The sequence below is a fragment of the Dendrobates tinctorius genome, unplaced genomic scaffold (genome assembly GCF_039654945.1).
Source record: "Dendrobates tinctorius isolate UK_male_01 unplaced genomic scaffold, ASM3965494v1 ptg000046l, whole genome shotgun sequence".
Lineage (NCBI taxonomy): Eukaryota > Metazoa > Chordata > Amphibia > Anura > Dendrobatidae > Dendrobates > Dendrobates tinctorius.
The window spans coordinates 57,977,435-57,990,269 of NW_027361714.1; the positions used below are offsets into that span (position 1 = coordinate 57,977,435).

The 12,835-nt window shown below is 41.4% G+C and overlaps 1 protein-coding gene across 1 annotated transcript in view; it reads left to right on the forward strand.

Moving 5' to 3' along the window:
• LOC141089477 (mannosyl-oligosaccharide 1,2-alpha-mannosidase IA-like) overlaps window positions 1-12,835 on the forward strand; it is a 317,924-nt gene that overhangs the window by 129,870 nt on the left and 175,219 nt on the right. The gene's annotated exons all lie outside the window — the stretch shown is intronic.

Below are 12,835 nucleotides of genomic sequence, written 5' to 3' on the forward strand. Positions count from 1 at the left end.
AAAGGGAAGTGGTCAGCAGGTTTTGCTATTTAATCTGAGCTCAGCATAATATAGGAGCCGAGAGCCTGATTCTAGTGTTGTCCCTTGATCAGCAGGTTGCTGTAGTGCCAATACAATCACTGTTTTATTACCAGGAGATTATCATTGAAGGACTAGGTGTCACATGTGAGGCAGCCCGACTAATCTGTATAACTTAGTTATACTACAATCTATAGTATACTTGGAAAGCTGCCACTTAAGTGTGATTGGAATAAAGTTCTGTATTCATAACACTGCTACATCTAAAGCAGAGAAAACAGGGATTCTATCAAAACTACACCAAGCAAGATACAGCGCTGGAATGATGCTCTCTGAGTACATAGCGAAAACCTACCTAGATTCTCTTTAAATATTATTTTCCATTTCTGCCTGTGATTACATAGTATCATAGTTAGCGAGGCCAAAAAAAGACATTTGTCCATCCAGTTCAGCCTATGTTCCATCAGAATAAATCTCCAGATCTTCGTCCTTCTAAAGAACTTAATAACTGTAAGATACAATATTGTTACGCTCCAAGAAGACATCCAGGCCTCTCTTGAACCCCTCGACTGAGTTCGCCATCACCACCTCCTCAGGCAGGGAATTCCAGATTCTCACTGCCCTAACAGTAAAGAATCTTCTTCTATGTTGGTGGAAAAACCTTCTCTCCTCCAGACGCAGAGAATGCCTCCTTGTGACCGTTGCCTTCCTTGGTATAAACAGATCCTCTGAGAGATATTTGTATTGTCCCCTTATATACTTATACATGGTTATTATATCACCCCTCAGTTGTCTTTTTTTCTAGACTGAATAATCTTGATTTTGCTAATCTCTCTGGGTATTGTAGTTCCCCCCATCCTCTTTATTAATTTTGTTGCCCTCCTATGTTTCTACTCTACTTCCATTATATCCTTCCTGAGCATCGGGGCCCAAAACTGTATACAGTACTCAATGTGCGGTCTAACCAGGGATTTGTACAGAGGCAGTATAATGCTCTCATCATGTGTATCCCGACCTCTGTTAATGCACCCAATGATCATGTTTGCATTGGCAGCCATTGCCTGGCACTGGCTGCTCCATGTAAGTTTATCATTAACTAGGATCCCCAAGTCCTTCTCCATGTCAGATTTACCCAGTGGTTTCCTGTGCAGTGTGTAATGGTGATATTGATTCCTTCTTCCCATGTTTATAACCTTAAATTTATCATTATTAATCCGCATCTGCCACCTTTCGGCTCAAGTTTCCAACTTATCCAAATCTGTCTGTAGCAGAATACTGTCTTCTCTTGTACTGATTGCTTTACATAGTTTTGTATCATCTGCAAATATCAATATTTTACTGTGTAAACCTTCTACCAGATCGTTAATAAAATATGTTGAAAAGAATAGGTCCCAACATCGACTCCTGCGGTACCCCACTGATCACAGCAACCTAGTTAGAAAATATACCATTTATAACCACCCTCTGCTTTCTATCACTAGGCCAGTTGTTTACTCATTTAAGAAAATTACATACATATTCACATAAAAATAAAAACCCATTATACTCTCCTTACACCAAATCCCTGACACCCTCGTCTCTTAGAAATTACGTAAAATGATAAACCAACATATGCTCCCTGTCCGCTGTAGTCCAAGGTAATCCAGATTGTCCCACAACATTCTCACGTGTAGAGTAGTCACTTCGAACAAGTGACCGCTCTACCCGGTTTCTGGCGATACACTGACAGGAGATTATCGCTCCTGCAGTGTATCATTTGATCGGCTCTGTGCTGTCACTTACGGCACCGCTGAGTGGGAAAGTTCTCACACAGCAATAGTGCCGTAAAGTGAGAGTACCGGAGTGATGAACTCCGGTGAAGTCTCATGGCAGCGCAGTGATACACTGACAGGAGCTAATTGCTCCCCCAGTGTATCACCGGAGGCCAGGTAGAGCAGTCACACCTCCCAATGTGACTGTTCTACACGTGAGATCGTCATGGTACACGCTGTATTAAATGGACTACGGAGGACAGGGAGAATTATTTGTTGGTTTATTTTATTTGTGTTGCAGGAGACGAGGGAGTCAGGGATTAGTCGTTCAGTAAATATGGTTTAATTAAGATTAATAAAGGACTTTGTTCTGGCGGTGTCTTTATTTACCATATAGCTACAGGATTAGTAATGGATTGTCCCAGCAAAGAGCAAACAGATGAATGGCAAACTAGGGCATACAAGTCACCACATTAACAGACTGAGCTATTTATCTGAAGAATTGCTGTATATATTTCAGTCAAAAAACTGAGGTGCTTGTATGAAAAAACATGAATATTTCAATGTGAAGTGAAAAAGAAAGAAATATGCAGCACATCAAAAGCTATGTGGACATGCAGGACGTTAGAGGAATGCTAGGGGAGAGAGGTGCCGGACAACGGCCGTTTCGCGATTACTCGCTTCTACGGGTCCAGGTGATGGATAGGTGTCTTAGAGACTCTTCTCCATTACTAAGCCGTGGGCTTGATGTCACCAGACAATACAAAGGTGACATCAACCCCACCAATATTACCCCACTTGCCACCGCTACAGGGCAAGTGGTAAGAGCGAGGGTAATTGCCAGAATTGGCGCATGTATAAGATGTGCCATTTCTGGGGTGGCTGAGAGCTGACGTTTTTAGCCTGAGGGTGCCAATATCCGTGGCCCCTTCCCAGGCTATTAATATCAGCCGGCAGCTGTCTGCCTAGCCTTTGCTGGTTTGATTTTATAGGGGGACCGAGTGTCAATTTTTTTTCTGGGGTTCCTATGTAAACTAGCCAGTAAAGGCTAAGCAAACATCTGTGAGCTGATATTAATAGCCTGGAAACTTGGGCTCCTTTCCAGAATATTAACCTCAGCCGTCTGCTTTCCTTCTGCTGGTTATGAAAATTACGCGGGAGCCCACTCCAATTTCACTCAGAATTTGTGTCTTTATTAACTCCTTATGTACTGTTTCATTAATGAGGGTATCTGGCTGACACCTGTTCATTGCTAACCTCGGGCTTTATATTTGTTGTGTGTAAACATTTTATTTGAATTTGAACATATGTAATGATATTATGGTCTTCAATGGAAAATAAAAAAGAGGTTGAACAAGGAAATTACATCACAATTCATTTTTTTTTTTAATATATCTTTATTTAGCTTACAAATCCGCATAAAAATTTGCATGAAATCCGCATAAAAGCGCATCAAATCCGCTCAGATTTTCAAATGCGTTTTCTGCCAAGAGAGGAAGAATCCGCTTGGATATTTACAACTGCAAATCTGCAGCGTACGCACGTACCCTTTAGGGTATGTTTCCACGGTCTGTAACGGCAGCGCTTTGAGCTCAGCAGATACCCGTTCCGTACCAAGTGCTGCCGGCTTTTGTATCCCCGGTGATTGAGCATGTGTTCATTGAACCATGCGGAATCACTGTATCCTATACATAGGACGGTGCTATTTATCTTGCGGAGACTGAGTGTCTCCGCAAGATAAATAGACATGCTGCGGTCCATAAAGACGTGCTGCATGTGCGTATATGCAGGGCTGCACCTGCGTCTTTGCACGCATAGTGGAGATGAGATTTCATAAAATCTCCTCCACTATGCTGTAACATCTGGACGCTGCGGCTGTACGCAGCGTCCAATCTTCAGCAAATACTGAACATGGAAACATACCCTTAGGTCTAAAGTGCTGCTCCTATGGTTGGATTCTGCACCAATTGTGAAAGATAATTGTTCTTATTAGCAGATAACTGTTGCCTTTATGGGTTTTGCAGGTTTCTGTTTCCGTTAATATCCGGGTAGCTAAAGTCCCCCATAGCAAGGACCTCATTATGGGTTGCAGCTTCATCTATCTGCCTTAGTAGTACACTTTCCATGATTTCTGTTATATTTGGGGATTTGTAACAGACCCCAAAGAGAATTGTTATTTTTCCCTCCATGTATTTCAACCGATGTGGACTCGACATCCTCTTTCCCTTCGCTATTATCCTCCTTCAAAGTGGACTTAGACAAGTCTTTACATAAAGACAAACTTCTCCTCGTCTTATTTTTACGATCCTTTCTAAACAGACTGTAACCCTGTAAGTTAACTGCCCAGTCATAGCTTTCATCTAACCATGTCTCGGTTATTCCCACTAGGTCATAGTTACCTGTAGATATTTCTGCTTCTAGTTCTTCCATCTTGTTTGTCAGGGTTTTGGCGTTTCCGAGCATGCAGTTTAGAGGATTTTGCTTTGTTCCAATCTCCTCCCTGTGGATTGTTTTAGAAATGTTCTTCCCTCCCTTCTGAGTATGTTTTCTTTGCCGCACCTCATATCCTTCATCAGTATATTTTCTGGCTTCATGTTCGTATCAAACATTTTTCTTCCGTCCCGTCTTCTAGTTTAACGCCCTCCTGATGAGTGTAGTGAGTTTTCTGGCGAATGTTTGTTTCCCAGAAACTGTAGAACTGTATACTGCAGTATTGAATTATTACAGTATATAGTACAAATGTTCACAGGTTCAAGTCCCTTTAGATGTATTAAAGAACATAGAATTAAAATCATCTCTGTTGAAATAAAGAAATAAAATGACAAACGTGCATTTTTCTTATCACTGTGTTCATAAATGTCTGCTCTATCAAAATAGAAAATTGTTTTTTTTGTAATGGAAATGTAAAGGAAAAAATAAATCCCAATGCCCAAATTGCCAATTTTTTTTCTAACAATCCTGAAAAATATAAGTGATCAAAACATAGTATGTGCCCCCATCACAATGCAGATAACTTCCATTTTTGCGTTGTCCTCTTTTCCCTGAGCCGTTGACATATGAGGGCTTGTTTTTTTGCTGGACGAGTTGTATTTTTGCATAACACCTTTCATTTTACCTCTCAATCTAATGGAAAATGTGGAAAAAAAAAATTCCAATTGGGGAGAAATTGTGGGAAAAAAATGACAGTTTTTTGGAAAATGTTTTTAACATTTTGGAGAAAATGACAAAGCAATGTGAATCTGCTCATAATTATGATTACGGCGATGCTATACATTTCCAGTTTTTATTATTTTAGTGGTTAAAAAAAAAATTCAGAAGTTTGCTAATAAAAAAATTGGGGTGTGTCACCATTTTTTGTGACCTGTAACATTTTCATATTTTGGTCCATGGAGCTGTACAGTGGCTTATTTTTGCGAACCAAAAGACCTTTTTAGTGATACGATTTCAGGATAGATATCGCCTATTACAATTTTTGTGGTATTGCAGCTTCCCAAAAAAAAATCTTAATTTTGGTGGTGTGAATTTTTTTCTTTTGACGATCAGGTAATTATTTTCATATTTTGATTGGCGTTTTCTCAACCTGGTGAAACCAAATGTATATTTTTTTTTTTATGATCTTTTTCATGGGAGTGGAAAGTGGGGTGAATTTAACTTTTATGCTTTTTTTAATGTTTTTAAAACTTTTTTTTTTTTTTAAGCTACAATTGTCGGATTGCTTATGCTATATACAACAATACCACAGTATTGCTACATGTATTAAAAATCTTGGTCTCTTTTGAAACCCGGCCACAGACTGAGTTTCGAAGTAGATTCGTAATGACAAGCTCCCTGCTGTCATAGCAACCCATTGGCGACCTGTGATCACGTCACTGATGTCGGTGCATGTTAAATGCTGCTGTGGGAGTTTGACAGTGGCAATTAACAGGTTAACAATCACAGTTGAAGCTCTGCTCCCATTGAGGCATGTCCTGACTTTAAGACACAGCCTCACACTTGCAGGGTATGGGGCCGGGCTCACCTATTGAGCCCGCTCCATACACACACTTCTGACTTGCGCCGTACATGTGCGGCAGATGTCGTGAAGAGGTTGACATGCCAGACGGCTCTCTACCATCTGTTGATATCTATATAATATTTATCAGGTAACCTCCCTCCTCTCATCTTCTGAAGAGATGCAGTTATAAATCGCCAGCCCAGCAGCTTCCAGAGCAGGTCTTGGCTCAAGCTGTCAGGAGCTATGTGCTTGTTTAAATTCCCTGTTTTCCATATGCAAGTACAGTGCACGCACACTTTAGAACCACAGCCGCAGTTGTGCCGAACTTTATAGTTCCACTAATACTACAGTCTTACTAATCAACAGACCTGTCACTCATGGAAGAGAATCCTCCCTGCCAGAAACCAAGGGTAGTAAGGAAGCTAAGGAGACTACATTGCTCTGAGCTGCTTAAGAGACCGCTTGAGAATACCCATTTTAAATAGCAAAAACATCATATGGTATAGTTGTATTGCCATAATCCTACTTACCTGGATTACCTGTCTTGGATTTTTAGAACTATTTCTCGCTACATTATGTATTGAAATGAATGGTGTCAATCATAACTACAACTGGTCTAGAAAAAAAAAGCATGCCCTCATATGGCTACATCGATGTAGTTATGGTCCTTTGAAAATGGTGAGGATAAGACAAAAGCACAGAAATAAAAAATGACTTTAAGGCTGTGGGCCCACGTAGCGTTTTAAAACGCTCACTAAAAACCGCACTCCTTCCCAGAAATCGCCCGGTTTTACCGAGATTATGATCGCGATTTTGCCTCGATTTTCGCTTGCGATATTCAAGCACTTTCCAAAAAATCGCAGCATGCGCATGTGCGGTTGGTACCCACGGTGTGGAGGAGAGGAGACTGTCCTCCAGGCCCTGGGTATCATACCCCTGTAAAAAAAAAAAAAAAATCGGGGTATATTTACCTTCCGATGTCCCGCGCTGCATTCCCGGCCTAAGCGTTCCCAGTAATGCCTTGTAGCAAGGCCCTGTAATAACGTGGTCTCGCGAGATCGCTATAGCAACGCAAGATTACTTCATCACAGGTCTCGCAAGGCATTACTGGGAACGCTGTGGCCAGGGAATGCAGTGCGGGACGCCGGAAGGTAAATATACCCCGATTTTTTTTTTTTTTTTTTGCATTTTAACATTCTATCTTTTACTATTGAGGCCGCATAGGCGGCCTCAATAGTAAAAACCTGGTCACACTTGTCAAACACTATGTTTGACAAGTGTGATCAACCTGTCAATCACTTTCCAAGCGATGCTTCAAATCGCTTGGAAAGTGCTTGAATATCGCACACGAAAATCGCGGCAAAATCGCGATCATAATCGCGGTGAAATCACGCGGAAAAAACCGTGCGATTTCTGGGAAGGAGTGCGGTTTTTAGTGAGCGTTTTAAAACGCTACGTGAGCCCACAGCCTTAATATTACTTTTGGATTTGTGCTTGCAAGGAGAGTGCTACTGGCTTTCTGAAGTCCTCTGCAGCATGGCACAATGGTGTTCAGGCTGATAATGATTCTTCTCTCTTGGCCCGTGCGATATTTTAGCACATTGGTCGTCGGGGGCGCAGGCGATTTCAGAAAAAGCAAGCTGGTCAAATGTAAATGTATTTCATGAGCTGTTGAACATGGACAGGTATTTATATATGTAGATTGGTAATACAATAAATTGGTTTGATAAGTAGAGGCCAAAAAATTTTCCGGCTGAGGTGCCACCTGCAGGTCATTGTGTCTTTCTGCAGGTTTATGACAATGAATGTTTAAACTGTATTTTGTGATCAAAATCGTGAATGTGTGGTTCGTTTGGCTGTTTTTTTGCTGAAGGGGGCAAGTTGACCTTTCAAATGGTGTATCATTTGTGTGTGTGGGTGCAGTATGAACGAGGATACAAAGGAATCATCGAAAACAGTGTTTAGAAATAATAGAATAGATAGTTCCTTCCAAAGTGAATGGCATGGGCAGTGCTTGGTTGGATTCATTACTGTTGTGGTATCTTGCTGTACTGCACTTTGCTTATAGCAATCATTAGGGTCACTAATTAGAAATACTCGAACGCTTTGTCAAATACTAGTAACAGGTTAATTTCAGAAATTCTGGTAGCGTAATAAAGGTTTAAATGAGTTGTCCACTGCAACCCCTATTTAATGATTTAATGGAAAATAAAAAGGATGTGTGCTCTGCCCCCATAGTGGCACTGTTCTAGCGGAGTCAGCCATGCTGTTCCTGGGGGCTGATGAGATATTGTTGATCTGACGCTCGTCGATATTCCATCAGAATGGACGACTGCTGTGATGAGATGAAAACTGAAGCCGATCAGCAGTAGCTGTCACACGACCCAACAATGTCACGTGCCCCACCAGGAATTGCAACGCCGACATCTCAGGAACCGTGCCTCTGCGGGACCAAGTAAAGATTGTTTTTGCTTTCTGTGTGATCTATGGAGACTAGCCGAGCCACCTAGAGCGCAACGTGACCTACAAAAATATTTTGTAATGCAAGTCTATGAAGCATCAGAATGAGACCCCCATAGGCTTTCATTTGTAAAATTGATTTGTGGCTCACACAGAGCATAGAACAAGTCAGCTAGTCTGCATTGTGGTGACTGAGACCGGAGAAAACCGCGGTAGATGAGTATATCGATACACTCCCATTAAATTACATTTACATACACTCACATTTACTAAATAAGTGTGCTTCTTTAAGAGTGGAGATTGTAGTGGACAACCACTTTAAGCTTGTGTATGACAAAGTTTGAAATGCATCTAGCCATTGTTGTGACTTCCAGAGGGCAATCAGCTGGCCACTAGAGTTGAGCGAAATGTTCAAAATTTGCTTCCGATTACAGTCGGCTGAGAATATTGTGTTTGCGATATATTCGCCGAACGTCCTGGGAGTAGAAATGACCAAATATGTTCGGAAACGATCGTCAAACATATATATTCGTTACAAATAGAGTAGCCATATGGTACAGATATGGCAAATTCCGATTCGGCATCCGAATATATGCGCTCAACTCTACTGGGCACCCAGTTAGATTTCTATTCATTGTACCAGGTTACATGTGTTCTTATTATTTGGGAACCTTGCCCATTCTTCAAGCCGGACTGCTTTCTGTTTGTTCCTTTATCTCTTAGTCTTGTTTTACGATGTAGCTTTCTTCTTATTTAAATATAATTTGCTTTCAAAAGAGGTTTTGTACTGAAATCCAGTGTAAATTGATATGTGCATATTTTAATTGGAAGCCATTAATATTTCATGTCTTTGTAATTCAAAGTATATTTTCATTATCATGCCACCCAGTTGTACCAGAATCAAACTTGTCTCTTTTTAGGTAATTGTGTTTCAGTCTTTTCTCCTCTCACTGTAATATTTGTTAAGCGATAGTTAGTTAATTACACAGTTATATATATATATAATATTTTTTTTTTTTTAAGAAAAAGATATGTGTCCATTTTAAGGCTATAGAAGTGCGCCAAAGCTTTGTATTCTGTTTGTTAATCTTCTGTAGATTTCAATTAACACTGTATGTGGATTATCCTCCTAATTTATCTCCAATTTTAACAAGAAAAGCTTTTGGGATTATAGTATATTCCCAATTTTGGTTAGACGTCATAATGTAAAGATGTTTGATATACTGGCATTTTCTAACGGAAGCTAACATTAACACTTGATGGGTCTATGCTCTAAGTCTAAGGGCTCATTCAGATGTCAGGTTTTCTCGTATGAGTGGTATCCGTGTTTCTCATTGATAGCACTAGTTATAGAACAGTCAACATGTCCAACTTATTTTGTTTTTTCCCCCTCAGACCTACTGTTTCTCACAAAATCAGAGACATGTCCAATGTTAATCCGAGAGTTGGATCAAACAACTCTCAAACAATTCATTGGGTCCGTGAAAAACGCCACTCAGATGCCTGTCTGCTTTTCAGGGGTCATTTGATTAATTTTTTTTTTTTTTCCTTGGTCGCTTTTAGTTCTCAAGTGTTGTCACGATCCCACCGCTGACACCAATATGTCACGGACCAGGGGATGTGACCTTTTGGCCGCACATGGCTATCACAGGCACAGGGGGGCTTATCTTAGTTATCCCACCACTGGCACCATGTGATAAAAAACAGCAAGCTAGTCTTGCCCTAACAATTTACCGCAGGGGTGTTTATTTTGGTTATCCCACCACTGCCACAATATGTTACAAGCAGTCGGGATTTATGGATATCCCACTTTTCAGTTCCACTTTGGAACTTGCAGCTCTCCGGCGCCCTCCTTACCCTCAGGTCAGTCAGGGAACTACACCTGGGATAATTGGTCGCCGGATGGGCCGCTCACTGTGGACTGGCTGTTAGGCGTGCTGCAGCGAGGGAATTATAAATGCTCTGGCCACAGCCGCACAAAAGCTTATAAAACCCCTTCGGGCGCTGTCAGCTTCACCCACCCAACCAGGACCATACTTTGCTGCCACCAGCTAACCATTCTCTTAATAATTTAATTAAGAGGGTCTGTAGCAAACCCAAATTGGTAGCGTAATTACTTCAGGCATGGGTACATTCGTCATAGAGCAAGGAGGCAGAACTAATAAATTTTGTAGTTTATTCCCAAAAGATGGGCAGTGTTGACAAACAATAAAAAGGATCTACGAAATGAGACAATTAAAATATGTACAATACGATTACAAATAAAAGGGATTTAAAAGCAGAGAGATACTTACATATTGCTGGATTATTTCAGGCAGAACCATGCGGGGGTCGAGCCAGACATCATAGTTCATGGATGAAGTCTTGTGGCACAGCTCACAAGCAGCAACTGACCGGGGGGGGCTCAGTTGCAGACTTATAAGTTTAGGCTTGTAACATCACCAAAGGGGCTGGCTGGTGATGGTCCTCCCCTCTCTCTCAAAGTACAGATTTTGGTTCTGAAAACTTATAACCATCATATCTGGGCTTGAGAACCTAGCTGAATATTGGCAGAACCATCATTCATCTTATATTGAAATTAGCTTTGTAATGACATAAGACACTAGCTGTTTATTCCGCTCTGTTCAGGAGATCTCCGTTTCTCTGGTTCTATTGATGCTAGAATTTAGCAAGAACCACTGTAGTGAAGCCTGATCGGCGCACATCCCAATAAGGAAAGGAAGGTGTGGGTCAAGCCCCCCCACACTGACATAGCATAGTTCAGTGTGTAAAAAGAAGATTCTGCAATGTGATAAATCCGGGGAATCTTGCGTCATATTTTACATTACCATTACAAGTGCCTTTCGAGGGGCTGATATATTATAGAAGCCTCAAAGAAATCACCCTATTTTAAAAAGTTCATCTCTTAAAATATTCAAAATTATATTTAGGTAGCTTTGCAAGGTGAATAGAAAAAAATGAGATTTGATATGTTCCAGTAACATGAAGTTTTAGCCCCAAAATTAGTGAACATTTTTATCCCACAGGTGTTTCATAGATTTCTTTATCATTTGCTTCTGAAGAGGAAAATTAAATATATTAACATTGTCAATTTCAATCAACCTATTTCATTTCTACAAAAGGGAATAATAAAAAAAAAAAAAAAATACCCCAGAATTTACTACTTAGTAAGCCAAACCTCCGACTCCTCAATTTCCATGACTCTGACTCCAACTCAACGACTCGGACTCCCTCATACCAGGGCTGTGGAGTCTGTAAGCCAAACCTCCGACTCCAACTCCTCATTTTCCATGACACAGACTCCACAGCTTTGATACATAAGCTACACGTCATGCTTCTGTTATTATACAGGCTATGCCATATGATAATGCCGTGAAAAATAAAATGCAAAGAGAGGCGCAATGAGTGTACCTGTTTTTTAAAATAAAATTAATTCCCTAACTGAATCGACAGGGTGCTCACCTTACAGGGTTGTGCCACCCTTGCACAACCACGGTGTGACTGTGAATGGTAGTTGGGGAGCGTGTCCTCGCAACCCAGAAGGGCACTGTACGTGGCTGTCAGCAACCTCCGCTCGCCTGGTCAGTCCATCTCTCACCGGCTTCCAGATGTGAAGTTGAGACCGATCCCAGCCGTAAGTGAATACCAAGGATCCCGGAGTTTCCCAGCACCTCCCAGCAAATGCAGGTTCTCCCACAAGCAACTGCCCTCCAAGCTGCTCCTGCCGCTGATGCTCAGAGAGGAAAATTCAATGTGAAGCAACCTGAGGAAGACGGCTGTGACTGTAGAAACGCATTGTGGGTATTGGAGGAAGAATAAAAGCTGAGTTTTTTACCCTTTTTTCTGGTTTCTGCCTCTCCTTTAGCGCTCCTATAGACTGCTTTTTTTGTTGCTTCATATGATAATGCTGGGCATTATAGTGAAGCCCCTCTGGCCATGCCCGAGGTCACGCGAGCCTTCTCTGCCTGATATAATCTTCCGCAGTGTGTAAAATAGTGGTGATCTAATATATAAAGCTGAATGTGTGTGTGTTTGTATGTATGTGTGTATGTCCGAGATTGGCATCTGCACCGTTGCAGCTACAGCCACAAAATTTTGCACGGTCACACGTCTGGACCCCGAGAGCGTCATAGGCCATGTTGTGAGGTGAAATTTTAACCCCGCGCGTTCCAATTCACCAGACAATTTTGCCCCTAGGTGCATAATGGAGAAAGTGTGTGTATGTCCGGGATTGGCATCTGCACCGTCGCAGCTACAGTCACAAAATTTTGCACAGTCACACGTCTGGACCCAGAGAGCGTCATAGGTTATGTTGTGAGGCGAAATTTTAACCCCGCGTGTTCCAATTCACCAAACAATTTGGCCTATTCCTATTTCTATGGTGTTATCGTTTTTCTGTAAAGCTGGAAAGAACACAATTTATTACCGTGCCAACACAGACCACCCTCTGACACAAACTGCAGGGGAGCCCAGTATCACACAGCATAGGATTAGACACACTGCTCAGCAGTCAGTATCACACAGGATAGGATTAGATACACAGCTCAGCAGTCAGTATCTCACAGGATAAGATTAGATACACAGCTCAGCAGTCTTTATCACACAGGATAGG